The following is a 10,199-nucleotide window of genomic DNA, read 5'->3' on the forward strand; positions in this document are numbered from 1 at the left end:
GAGCAAGTCCTGGCATCAAATTGAAGCTGGGTATCAAATGCACTTGTAATCCCATCCCGAGCAAGAGGACTGCATTAGCACAAGACAAATTGCTGTTTGCAATTGAAGCCGGGGGACTGCTCTGGGAAAGAGGTTTTTGGTTTTTTTTTTCTGGAAGATGAAAGAAGATGGATCAGCTGCAAAAGGGGTATTCCTCAGAGGGCACGGATCCTGCTGTCGGGGGAGCAGGCTGTGCCACGCTGCTGGGAAAGTCTGTCACCACATCTGCTCCAGGCTCCTCAGAAAGGGGCTCTTTGTGGTCATTACAGTTCACAGTTCCCAGCCAAGGATCTCATGCAAAGTGCTGGCCGGGAGCTCTCCTTTGCAGCCTGCTTTACATTTATAGAAATGCCTACAGAAAGATTTGTTCCTAAAGAAATATTTTCTAGAGCTGGTGATGAGCATTGCTGGTTGCTTTGGGGTCACCCCACTGAGCCTTGCAGGGAGGATCAGTGGGTGACTCGAGCCAAGAATCCTTAAAATTTCTGGCTTGGTGTTTATACAAAATAAAGGCAGGCGCAGGTGCAAATGCTGCAAAATGATGGCGCAAAAGATTTTGTAAATTAAGGCCACATGGGAGAGGTGAGGAGGGCTTCCCTTCCACGTTGGAGGGAAGATCAGAGCAAAACCTCCACCTACTTGCTCAGGCACAGGTGAGAAAATAGTTCAGATGCTTCACTGCACTGAGCTGAGCTCAGGGCAGTCTTTTCACGGATCCCAACGGGGTTTGGAGCAGACATTATTTCCCGCGCACAAGCCAAAGCATTACCCGACGTCTGGCACTTCTGCTGAGGCTGGGAGCAGCCCGTCTCGCAGGAGTGCTGGCCTCGAGAGCTCGGCAGAGATCTGTTTGCCTTTCTGCATCCAGCCTGGATTAAGTCCAGTGAGCAGGACAGTAATAGCAGCTTGCAGAGGATCCTGCAGGAATGCGGGTTTCCTCTTCTGGAAGAAATTCTGCTCTTTGGTCTACTCCACCTTAGAGAAGGAAAAGGCAATTTCCCTCTCGGCTCTGAGAAACATCAGTCACAGAGTAGAAATACAGTTAAATTATCATGAAAGAATATAAGGCAGAAGTTGACAATAAACACTGCCCTTGGACTCCATACACACGTGCACATACACATCAGCCTCTTTGTTTCATTGATTATAATTAGAGCTACCAATTTCTACTCTCTTTTGATCAAAGTGCTTTATTTCTGTCTGTCCAAAAGCCTCTTTTTGATCTTTGGTCTTAAACTTTGATTGAAAGCTTTAGTGAAGGAAATTCCTCCACGAGTTCAACACTTGGCACGCCAAGCCCTGAACAAGGCACCTAATAAACAGAATAATTCCTCTTAGTGGACGTGACAAAGGTCCCATTAAGCAGCAGATGTTAACGCTAGCCCGGGGGCAGTTTAGGAGCACGTTTGACACTTGGTTTCAGCCACTTCAGGCCATAACTTAGATGCGTGTCCCCCCTGTAGTGACGGCGGGGGGACAGACATCCCAGAGGAAGGCCACCAGCTGCTCAGGGCCACGCAGTGGGACAGCCACCACCCTGTCCCCTGCCAGCACAGACCATTAGACCACTGCTATTCTCCATTTTTAGACTTTGCCGATATTTTTGCAGGCAGTTATTTGTACAAAGACAGAATTCATAAAATGTGATTAAAAGCAATTATTTATACAAAGGCAGAGTTCATAAAATACGATCAAAGAATCTTTCTAAAGATATAGCATTTGCTTTATTTATTATATGGTATTTCTTGGGCTTATATTTAGTGCTCACGAAGGATGGCAGAGTAACAGCTCTATCCTGGTCCGTCCCTGGGATGGAAAGTGCAGGAACAGGGAGGTGGCAGAGCCACGCTGGGTAGCAGGATGGTATTTAACGGGGCTATAGGGCAGGTTTGGATGTGTTATACGCATCCTGCTGGCAGAAGCAGCCACAGACATATAAAAAATAACGCTGAGGGAAGAAACCTCACTGCCTGGCTTGTCCTCTGCTGGTCAGACAACAACAGCTCACATGTGCCATCTAGTGATGCTAATATTTCATATACCAGGATTTCTCTGAGCAGGAACAAAAATACTCGGGAAGGTTTGAGGGCCCGTAGCCGTGAGGATGGCCACCAGCGAGGCTGGGGGTTCAGCCCTGTCTGACAGCCGCAGGCTGCCAGTGCAGCCCCCCACCCCATGCACAGGCTTGGGAGTGATATGAACCCAGACCCAAAAAAAAAAAAAAACCCAAACCAAATTTCCCAATTATAGTAGGAAGGCTTGTGTTCAAATCCATACGTTTTTTCATGCAAGTGTACAAAAAAATACACCTGGCAAAACTAGAATAACTAAATAGCTAAGAGCTAAATAATATAACTATTCAGAACTAGGAACTAATGCACCAATGCTTAAATCTGAAGAAAACCCAAGCTTTTTAAAAACATGTCAATGAGAAATGTTCTGGTACCATGATCCAGGGGCAGAGCATACATGCAGATCAAGGCCTTGGGGTTGCGTAGGATTTATAAGGGCAAAGTGACAAAGGCGGCAAACGAATGGCAGGCACTGGGATTACCATTTTAATTACTGGAAGAGGGCTCAAAGGGCATAGACTGAAGGAGGATGTGGGAATAACCATTAGAGAGAAAAATGGAAATGTTTCGTGCTAATACGCTTACTGCTGCATTTGTCACTCGGATGCAGAACGAGTTATGCGGAGTTTCCCGTCCAGGCTGGGAAGGAGATGGGCAGGGAGATGCCGCGGAGCCCACAGCCTCTCCTGTGCTGATGGGCTTGAGACCATTTTACATCACGGCGGTGAGGGATGGAGAACCACGGCCCTCATTGCTAAGTGCTGGCAAAGAATTGCTTCCTCAAAAGCTTATTAAAAAATCAATGGGCTGAGCAGGATGCTCCAGAGCAGCTAACAGGAGAAAAAACAAGCCAAGACGGTCAGGGCAGAGAGCGACTGCCCAGGAGAGCAGGTTCCGACACGTTTTGGGGTGGATTTTAGAGGAGTGCGAATCCAGCTGCCACCTCGGGAGGTTTGCTCAGACCTGAATCTCTGTCCCTCGGGGCGGTTAAGCTGTGCCGGCGGGGCAGAGTGCCAGCCATGCCGTGCCAAGGGCACAGGGACCGGGCTGCAGCCCAGGGCTCCTCTGAGCCCCAAAACTCATGAAAGCTGTGACACAAGCACTTTGTCCGTCTGCATCCAATCTGTCCAAACAAGTTTCCAAATTTACCTATAACTGCTCTGTCTTTCATGCTCCCATTTACCTCCCTTTATTGCAGGATATTTTCAACCTTCACCGAGGCAATTACATCTCAGACAGGATTGTTATAGCCCACTTAACTACTCCAAGAAATACTTTCTCAAAGCACAAGACACAGGGAGAAGAATGGATCAACATTTTCCTTCACTGCAGGCAGTGCTCAATTTTTGCCCCTGAAGGAGGAGAGCTGCTCTCACACGCCCAAGGGGATGGCTCTCGGGGACGTGACCTGACTTTTCCCTTGGCCGTTTCAAATTCTGCAGTTTGCCGAGACCTTCCCTGGGACCTGGAAGACACCCCCAGATTCTTCCTAAACCATTTAATCCCCGGCTCTTTCAGTCATAAGATGAATAGTTCGACTCGCTTTCAACCCCCAAACGATTGCCCTTTTCCCTGAAACAACTGGAGATTTTATCTCTCATTTCCCTGTACACCCACTCTCATATTTCTTTAAGCTTATCCCTGAAAGCCCTGAATTCTTCTTGCTCGTTTTTCATGGCCCGCAGCTTTTCTTTCAACATTAAGAGCATTGTTTCTGGCAAGACATTAAGGTGCTCACCAGTTGCCAGCCTGAAAGCCATAAATACCCCATTTGCATTCATATTTTGATAGTCCCTCCATCTCTGCTGCCATGGTGTCTCTTCCTTTCTGAAAAGCCTGGCTGTCTCCAGCCTTTTGGCCCAGGCTGGGATCGCACCTTTCCTCTTTCCATCAGAGGTTACTCCAGCGGCGACAGTCGCCCGCTCGGTGCAGCACCAGGGGACTTGGCATGGACATCAGGAGCCTTGCTCTCTTCTGCCTCGGGTGTCTTCCCTTGCAGAAATCTCATCTCCTGGTGGAAAGCTTGGAGTCCCCAAAAAACTGCAAGTTTGGGGAGGCTTTGGCAGGCTGCTCACAAACTCGGAGATAGTTTCTCTTTCGTTTTGTGTGCTCCCATGAAATCGCGCTGCTCGTTTCCAGCGGTGGTTGGTGTTCCTCAAACAGCCGTACTGCAGGGTACCTTCAGCATCACTCTCTGAGTTAAATGCAAGGTGTATTTCAATACGTCGAATGCATTGCAACCTGGCATGGCCCGACTGGCTCCACATCCACAAACACCCACCGCTTGTAAAGTGGAGTATTGCTTGAATGTCTTCAGCTGCAGGCCACATCTCTATACAGATTTAACTCCAGCAGAGCTGGTGCCTGTTCCCTTTTTCCCCCCCCCACTGAGTTCAGAGCTGCCCTCTGCAGCTCCAGCAGTCCCTTCCCTGGTTTCCACCACACGTCCCAACCCAAGATTTGTCACAGTAGAGACAAAATCTTAGTCTGCCTTTATTGCCAAGTTATAGGAAATGCTTTAAATTGGCAAAACCAGACCTCCACTGGAGTGTGAAACGGGATGAAGAGAGAATGACCCCCAGAACTTGTGATTGCCAGCTGATATTTTTATGTCACCAGATTTTATTAGGTCTTGTCCCCTTTTAAATCAATTTCAGGACTTCAGCAAGAAGATTTGAGCTATGAAGTGCAGGAATGTGATTAAGAGCAGCCACAAAAAAAATGAGCAAAGCCCTCAAAAATTATGGCCAGTACCACACATCCTGCCAGTTAACAGCTTCTTATGCTCAGGGGAGAAAACACTGCTTGGTTTTAGCTTTCCTGCATCCCTTGGGGAGATCGGTCATCATAGCTCTCCTTCAATGAGTTCTCAGTAGATGGAGTCATGAGTTAAAGAAATTAATTCATTCCCATTTTAGGGCCAGTGAGATTTGCACTGCCAGCTGCCCACATTTGATGGGTATCCCTGTAGTTGCTCCAAGTTTAACCTCATAATTCAGAGATGACAAGTTAGAAATTCCCCAAAGAGCAAAACTCAGGTTCATCGCTTTCAAAGCCATGGATGGCATTTCCCAGGCTGCAAACTCTTCCTTGTTTGAGTCTGCAGTGTGCAGGGGAACCAGGGCAAAGAAAGACTAAATTCACTTTTCTTTGTTCTTAATATTACTGTGGAAAAGGCACCTTCCGAGACTGGTTTTGGAGATGGGCACCGACACCAGCCTTCACGCCCTAGCCTTCCTGGAAGGTACCCTGTTCACAGGCTCTTGCAAATCACCCGCAGCAGCAGCTTGCCCGCAAACACGTGCGGCGCACAGACGTTACCATTTGAACCCCAAAGTGGAAACGGGTTGTGAACTTTCCCAGCGCAGATCACACACAAGGCATTAACATTTAGTTCTTCTTTGAAGCCAAGTTTGACCTAGTTTAGGTCTTCCTTTCTCTTTCTTTTAGTTCCTTTGACCTAAACGAGCTCTTGTGGAGCAGCTCGGCGATTCAGAGATCTCCCCGTTCCTCCCATCCCGCTATCCTTTCCATCCAGCTCAAAGCCACGGGGCTGGCTCTGCCGTATCCCCTACCCTGACTCTTCACACCTCTGCCCGCGCTCAGCAGTCTCTGAGCCAGAGACTGTGCCATGAGCACAGCCCAGGCTGAGACCAAGTAGCTGAAGGGCTGGCAAGAACTGCCCCAAAATGCTCCAAAACCTCTATAAGCCATATGACCAGCAGAGCGTCCAAGCAAAGGTGCAGAGCACTGCTCTGCACGGAGCCTCTCAGACCCAAGTAGGTCACAGGAGAAATAAGGCAAGGTTCTCCACCTTCTCGAAAGGAGAACCATGTACTTTTTATGTGGGCAAGGAATGCACGGTGGAAGCGACTATTGCAGCGTGCTGTGTCGTATGACAAGCTTGTGCAAAAGTCACATTTGCAACCATTTTCAGGAATGGTGTCATATTAAAACAAAGAGGCTAAAAGCTTTTAGCTTTATGGCAAGGACTTGGGGGTTTTTTTATTTGTTTTTTTGTTTTTGTTTTTTTAAGTCAGACTAAGCAAAAAGAATTCATTTTCATGATGGTTGTTCAGTGGGTTTCTTCATAAAAGGCAGCAGTGTCTGTGCCAAGTTCCCTTACAAACATCAGGTCTCCCCAGCCTCCAAATAAAATTATTGCATTGGTGAAGCTTTCCTTAGGCTGAGCCTGCCAGCACAAGCCACAGGAGCTGGGTAGCAGAGGCATGGCCTAAGCGTGAATAAACTGGATCCAAACCCCTGTTCTGTGACAAAGCAAGCAGCTGGTGCCAGCGGGGCTTTTGGGGAGGCCAGAGGAGGTCAAAAAGCAAAGCTGAAGCACTGCTTGCCCATACCCTTGCCACTATAATTGGGATGTTTTTTTCTGGGTCAGTCTGACGGTCCCACAAGATTTAAAGGCCCTTTTGTTCAACCTCTCGGGAAAAAAAAAAAATTACTTAGTGGCAGATTTTGCCCAGATTCCCAAATTTCCCCAGTCTCACAAACATCCTCTAATACCTCTGAAATCAGGGAAATCAAACTCCTACTCCTTCACCATACTAAAAAGGAAGCGAAAGCAATTTCTCCCTCCAACTCTTTTGCTGGCCTCAGCTATTTATGCTCTTACGAGCGGGAACAGCTATCGGTCGAGCCGGGCTGTGATGGGGATGGCTCGGGAGGACGGCGCTGAGGGCAGCAGGTTACGAGTGGGACACCTTACGGAGGGGAGCTCCTAAACAGGGACACCGACGAGCTGTAGCAAGGTGCCCCCATACTGCACAGCAGCACCGCAGGGTGTTACTTATTTGCCTCTTTCATTGGGGTTTTTTTGTTGTTTTTTTTTTTAAATTTTCCTCTAATAGGAGCAAAATGAATTCCATACCAACAGATGAAGTGCAGGCAGCTACTTCTGACACTGGTAAACACCAATCTTGCGGTTCTTTGAACATTCGCCTGGCATCTTCCTGAAGCACTTGACCTACATCTTCCTCCTACTCTTCCTTTTGCTTCTGTATATTCAAATTAACTACTTAAAGGAGTTATCCGTTTTTCAGTAATACAATCTCTAATGATATGGAGCAAAGCCTCACAGATCAATCATGTTTTCAGTCTGTGACATCTACCACATACCTTATTTATGAAGCAAGTCCCCTTTTCCCTTTAAACTAGCTCATGAATTGCTGAGATCCTTGTATACTACCTTAGTTAGATTGGAGATCTTAATTGAAACTTAAACGGTACATGGCCTTTGCAGGCTGTAGGAGTAATGAGCAGTTTCCCTTCGATTTGATCAAGAAATATTTCAGCAGAGCTGGACACAACCACGGTCTTTACACAACCACACTTCTGTACCAGGCTACAGCTGCTTCACCTGACTTAAAACAGGTACGCTAACAGGAAGACGACAAGAGGTCTCTCTTTACCATCTTTCATGCTCCTCATCTCTTGCCAGCCTGCATCTATACCTCGCATCGGTCAGAGTACTCTTGACAGTGAGTACATGCGCTTGAACCAAAACCAGACCTCCCAAATCCATTGCAAATAATTGCTATTATAAGAAAAGCCTCCACCATTGCTTCTGGGTTTCGTGCCGAGGCCGGCACCGCCAGGGTCTGCTTGCGGTACGCGGCACACGTTCACCAGCCAGGATGTAGTCATTGCATCACCTGCTTTCTGCATCGAAAAGATATAGGACCCGTTGCCCTTTTCTGATGCATCATGCGCTTTGTAATAAATGTCAAGAGCGACCAGCTGATAGCGTGACTGCTGGTAAGCCACTTACCTTAATTTTACAGGCAGCACCTACCAGCGGGGCACTTACAAGGGCCAAGCAGTTCAATTCCTCAGTGCGCATGACAGTCTTAGATGGGAAGAGGTACAGAGCAAAAGACCAGCCACCACTACAAAGGGCTTGCTTTGTTTTGATCTTTGCAGCGTTCATCAATGGGAGACGAACCCTGTTTCGTCTGGTCTCTGCCCCGGACAAAGCCAAGGGCTCTGTGGTTCATGCCTAAGGGTTGCACCAAGTACCAACCCCACCAGCACCTCCGGGGCTGCCCCTTCGCCCCCGACACACGTGTGAAAGCCAGGGAGGAGCAAGGCTTTGCAGCTCCGACTAACAGACGTGGGTATCCGATACCCCTCCCAGCAGCAACAGCAGCGTGGGATGCCGTCTGCTGCGATCGCCTACCACCGCTGCTTTTGTCAACGACAGGACATCAGTAAAATATGCAGTCGCACCGTTGCAAAACCTACTTCCCACATGCATTGGGCACAGCGAGCAACCTTTTACAGTCTCCCAAGTCGGGAGTCTGCTGGTGTTAGCACTGTGGTCTATCCAATGCTGTTTACTCCGTTACAAGTAAGCAGTTTGCATTAATGGCGTGCATGGCCTTAAATATCCATATGTGTTATAGAAGCATTTAGACTAATTAGCAAAATCCACATCAGAAAGTGCAAGTTCCTCCTATCCCTCCCATTTCATTATGAATACAAGATCAAGAGGTTAAAGACCAGCTTTTCAAAGGTGACCAACACTTAAATACCTTGGCAGTCCGGCCCCGAGCAGTTAGCGTGAGGCTGTGCAGCGCCTGTGTCAGAGCCAGGATCCTCTTGGGAAGACATCTGTTGCAAATACTGGTTTTGTTCTTACAGACACAAAGCTCCTACGCCTTCAATAGCAGCCCCCTCTGCTGATACACAGAGAGGTAGCCTTAGCAGGGAGCAGAACAAGGTCACAGAGTCTAAAAAGGTCAGATCTGATCTTCCAAATACACCTGAGAAGTGCAACCCATTTCCACTACTTGAACAGTCTTACTCAAAGCTCAGCCAGGGCCAGAGGAGAGCATTTGGAACAAGAAGGGTATGATCTTTTTAGGTGTTTCTACTGAGATACTTCCACAAGATGGAAACACATGATACCACAAAGGGCGCTTCATGGCTTTAGGTACGATGGAAGAACTATTCCCATGAGAAGACCGTAGGTGTGCGTATTGCTCAGCCCAGGCATGTCTTCTAGGTCAAGCAGTGAGTGTCATTCCCTGTCCAGTAAAGGTATCCCGTATTCATACCAGCCTTCAACTGTGTACGTGGCAATTCTGCCTATCCCATCAACTGACTGCCTATGAAGAAAAGTTAAAGCTTTATCACTAGCACAGCGTGACACTTTTGGACCCTACTCTCATATACTGAAGTGGCAGAGGAGAATTTGTGCAGCTCTGATTTTGCAGACAGAAGTTGGAGGCTGGATTTAGCCAAGAAAGCACTTTGCTACTCCAAGAGCATTTTCACGTGACATTGGTCACGTTAGTTTAAACTCAAAGTACAGTGCAAGGGACGTGTTACGCTGGCATGCTGATGATCTCCTTGCCAGGTTACCTGGTATTCAGGATCTTGGAGAGGAGAGCAAAGCTACCCACTATTTCCTAAAGAAAAACGTAAAGGGTCATTTTATTCTGAAGTTTCAATATACAGTTTCAAGAGAGATGCATTTGGAAATACAGACTCTTACAGAATTGTTTTTAAACTGTGCCCTTTGCCCCATTTGTGAAGGGATTTTGGATCTGTTGCCCAGAGAGACAGATAAGCTTTCTTGTGCGTCTCGATCACCTTGCCAGAGCCTGGGAGCTTCCACTGACACCGGCACAGAATCGGCATCCCCTGGTGGGTTCTTCCAGAGATCCTGACTTTTGTGGTGATTAGGTGTTCAGTGGCCACAAAGCTAGTTCGATCCTCATCTGTGTGTTCATTAAAGCTTGTAAGCACAGCTGAACAGTGGATAAAGCATAGGAGTGGACATTACTGTCATTTTAAGTCATTTTCCTTATGAAAGATTCCTTCATGGGTATCCTTAAAAATTACATTTAGGTAGTTCTCAGTAAGACCTCTATAAATTCCCTGATTACTTGCTCTTTGCTGACTTTCTCACTGCCAAGAATTATCGTGGTTTGCCCGTCTCCCAGCAGAACCTTTCTTACTTTCCTAATTAAAATTCCTTTGTGGCCATCATCTAAGAACTCGTAATCCAAAAAACTCAAGCCATTGCACAAACCAGATCCAACTCATACCTAATGTAAGCCCATTGCA

This window comes from Harpia harpyja, chromosome 20 (genome assembly GCF_026419915.1).
Source record: "Harpia harpyja isolate bHarHar1 chromosome 20, bHarHar1 primary haplotype, whole genome shotgun sequence".
Lineage (NCBI taxonomy): Eukaryota > Metazoa > Chordata > Aves > Accipitriformes > Accipitridae > Harpia > Harpia harpyja.